The sequence below is a fragment of the Hipposideros armiger genome, unplaced genomic scaffold, assembly GCF_001890085.2.
Source record: "Hipposideros armiger isolate ML-2016 unplaced genomic scaffold, ASM189008v1 scaffold_0, whole genome shotgun sequence".
In the NCBI taxonomy this organism is placed as follows: domain Eukaryota; kingdom Metazoa; phylum Chordata; class Mammalia; order Chiroptera; family Hipposideridae; genus Hipposideros; species Hipposideros armiger.
Window position 1 is genome coordinate 7,605,043 of NW_017731350.1, and position 4,071 is coordinate 7,609,113.

Genomic DNA, 4,071 nt, shown 5'->3' on the forward strand with positions numbered 1-4,071 from the left:
TTCAGCATCTTAGCTGTGGAGGGCAGTGTCACTGGCCCTCATATGTGGGATCCGAACCGGGGCCCTCTGGCGTCCCAAGCCAGTTCTTAACCAACACGCCACTCGGCCGGCCCAGAGACTTAAGCATTTTAAAATGCAGATGGAAAGGATGTCGTGTAAAGGTAAACGCTGGAGATGAGCTAGAGAGAAGACAAAAGTGTCAGGTCGCACTGGAGGAGGCAGGAGGGATCAGGTCCGATGCACAGGTGCTTTATGAGAGAGAGAAAATGAATAGATGGAAATAATGTATAAATGAGAGAATGAATTAATGGAAATCAACTTGCATATGTTCTATGCTATGTTGTTTAGAGGTTGCAGAGCAGCTGCTATGCATTTTCAGCTTATGCCTGTGTAACCAAGGGAACCTACCCACAAAGCCAGGTTGGGCTCTTGCCTCTTCCTTCAGCTGGATTGTTTCAGATCCTCCCTACAGCCATGGGCGTGGGGGAGGGGCGCTGGTGCAACTGTGGTGGGTGTCTTGGGGTTTCTGGGCTACCTGCTTGCTGTGCCCCCTGGTCCCGCTCACGCTCAGAGATGCATCGCTCCCATCTCACTGTGGATTGTTGCTGTTTGGTTGATTTCGTTGTTCTGACAGGACTCAGTTCCTGATGGGTAATTCCAGCTTCATGGTATTTCGCTCAGAGGTTCTGTCTGTTCTAGGGCCCAGAACCATGCCAGACGTTGCTTTTCAAAAGGCATTTAGTTCTCTACCCCACAGGGCCTGGCTTCCCTCCAGAGCCCTAAGGGTCTGCATTGTGATTTCCCCTCTAGGACTGACCAGAAACTCTACATGGCATCTTTTCCCACCACTGATACCCCCCCCACCACAGGGTGTACCAGAGCATACGGCCCAAATGGCAGAGGTGCATGTGGCCGCAGCCAGGTCCTGCTGCTGGGCCTGGCCTGGCCCAGTCCAGCCTCCTTTCCCACCCCTCTGGTAGCCACCAGAAGGGAGTGAACATGCAATTTTAACAAACCCCCCTGATGTGCTCAAGTCCTCAGAAGCTTACTAAACACTTTCTTATTCCATCCTTACAACTTCCCTGTGCAGCAAGGCTTAACCTCCCTGTCTTACAGGTGAGGAAAACTGAGGCTTACTCCAAAATGCTTCCACAGTATGAGACAGAACCAACAAAAGAATGCTGGGTGCCACAGACGAGGCAATAACATCTTTTAGAAATATGGTAAGTGGAGTAAAGCAGAGTACAACATGGGACTGGGTGCCTGTGTTGGCTAACCTTATGTATCAACTCAACGGGGCTAACGGATGCCCAGACAGCTGGTAAATGTTATTGTGGAGTGTGTCTGTGAGGGTGTTTCCAGAAAAGATGAGCATTTGACTCAGTAGACTGAGTGAAGAAGATCATCTTCCAAACTATTGAGATCACAAAAAGGTGGGGGAGGGGCGAATCCACTGTCTCATTGAGCTGAGACACCCGTCCGTCTTCCCCAGCCCTGGGACATCGGTGCCCCTGGTTCTCAGGCCTGCACTGCCAGTCCCAGCAGCCACGCAGGCCACTCCACCTTCCTGGGCGTGAGCTTGTTTTAGAGTTCACAGACAAAACGTAGCACATACTTACACTAAAAAGTATTGGTTGTTTAAATGAAATTCAAATTTCACTAGGCATCCTCCTTTTCTTTTCTTTTTTTTTTTTTTTTGCGAAATTTGGCAACCCTAGTTTCTTTCTTTGTGAAGTGGGGTGCCAACACAGTCATGGGCGTGTGAGAAGGCACCAGGCAGGCTTCAGAGACAGGGCAGGCACTGCTGCTCTTGTCTTAGAGTGCTTCCAGCCCAGGCTATGGGTGAGGAGCGAACCAGGGCGGAAGGGAGCACAGCGTTCTAGTCCTGGATGGCCAGGGGGATATGAGTCAGCCTGAGGGAAGGGTGGGAGATGTCAGGGCTCACAGTAACCACAGAAGGATGTCTCTCAGACCAGCCCCAGCACCAGCAGTAAACAGGAAGTTCCTTCCAGCCACAGACTCACTGATCTTCTTGTCAGGATTAAGAGGATTCTAAACTAGGATTCAGCATAGTAACTGGGGCTGGCATTTGGCAACCCAAAGCTGGATCACCAAGCTCCCAACCCAGAGGTGCCTCCAGTTTTCCAGCCCCCGGGCCAGAGGAGGTCCCTACACCCAGGCTCCTCCCCATGCCGGGGCCAGGTCAGAGAGAGAACCCCAAATCTGGTTTGGCGAGAGGAGGAGCTTCCCGACAAGTCATCAAGGTGCTCAGAACTGGGTGGGTGGACATCCCAGGAGTGGCTCTGAGATAGTAAGGGACTAGCACTGAGGGAGGCGTGGGGCTGAGACACCTCCCCTCCACTGGGTCCCATGGGAGCACAAGGTGGAATAATAGACAGAACTCTAGCCCAAGAGGGAGCCACTGTCTGCTTTGTCAGCTCGGCCACTCACTTGCTTCTTGGCAAGTCACTGAGCTGCTCCAAACCTCAGTTTCCCTTCTGAAAAATGGGGACCCTGCCTGCCTCCTCAGGTTAGCATAAGAATCAATTTCCTGTGAAAGGGTTTTGTAAACTATAAATTGCTCTTTTAGTCACAAATGTGAGAAACCAGACATAAACCAGATGCGGCAAAAGAGGAATTTACTGACTCAAGAGCATCAGGACACAGGGAAAGGGGGCGCTCTCCTCCCGACTCATCCCCGCAGCTCTCTGTGAACCAGCTTCTTTCTCTGTCAGTCTGGCTTCTTCAGGAAGCCTGAAGCATCTTCCAGCTTCACCTGCCAAGAGGAGCTTCTCTCATTTACTAGTACCAACTTGAAAAACCCCAGAGAGGGTTCTCATTGGACCCACCTGGGTCACATGTCCACCTGTGGATCTGGGGTACTGCGTTTAGCAGCGTCTTTTATTTATTTATTTTTTATTATTTTTTTTTAAAGATTTTTATTGGGGAATTGGGGGAAGGGGAACAGACAAGTTGCTGGAGGATGTTGCTTCACTGGCCCAAGTTGGCACCATCATTGCGCTCTTCTCTGGCGAGGCAGATCAGTCGCCGGCTTCTGGACGGCTGCTCATACCGGCTGCTGGCTGCTCACGCTGGCTGCTGGCCACACACGGTAGCCCCTAGCAGCGTCTTTTAAAACTACATATTTGGAGAGCTGGGAAGCTCCGTTCCCCTCCCCCTTGGCCCCCTCCCCCACAAAAGAGGTATTATTCCTAAAGGAGAGTAATGTGGTGGAAAGATATGGACTATAGAGGTAATGTTTTATCAAGAGTATTATTCTTATCATTGGTATCAGCATAAATTGACCACATTTTCCTAATTCTCATAATCCTTGGACAAAATAGTGGCTAAGGGCCCAGGCGCTGGAACTCAGACTGCCTGAATTCAAATTCTGCTTCTACCACTTTCTACCTGTGTGACATTTGGCAAGGTGCTTAACCTCTCCGTGCCTCAGTTTATATGTGTGTAAAGATTAAATGAGTGGATACAGGTGGAGTGTGAAGAATAGCACCTGGTACCTGCCAGGTGTTCAAAAATGCTAATCATGATTATTGTCAGAGAAAAAAAGTGCCTAGGAATCCCACCGTGAGAGATAAAACCACCGCTCCTCACTTATTCCCAGCTTTCTTTCAGAAAGTGCTTACAACTTCAGGAACTGTGGGTCAACAAAGACTTATTGAGCTGTGTGATAAGCCCCGAAAATCTTACAAGTCGCTAGACAAATGTCTCTCCTCCACAAGCTCACGGCCAAGTAAAGAAGGCAGATGTAGAAAGAGAGGGCTTCCCTGCAAGGGGGCCTGCGCTGGTTAGAAGGGTCCCTTAGGGTCCTGTGGGGAACCACAGCGGGCACTGTGTCCAGAGGAGACTGGAAACCACACCTGAACTAAGACCCAGAGGACGGCCAAGGTTTGCCAAGCAAGGAAGCAGCACTGTGCTAGCTGGTCCTCAAGCTATTGTGTCTCAGCTCCAGGTCTACCCTTTGCTTTGTGCTGCTGGGGGTGAAGCTGAAAATGCCATGCCTCCCTTGTCAGCTGGTTCCTGGTCAGTGCTGCCAATAGCGGACACCAGAAG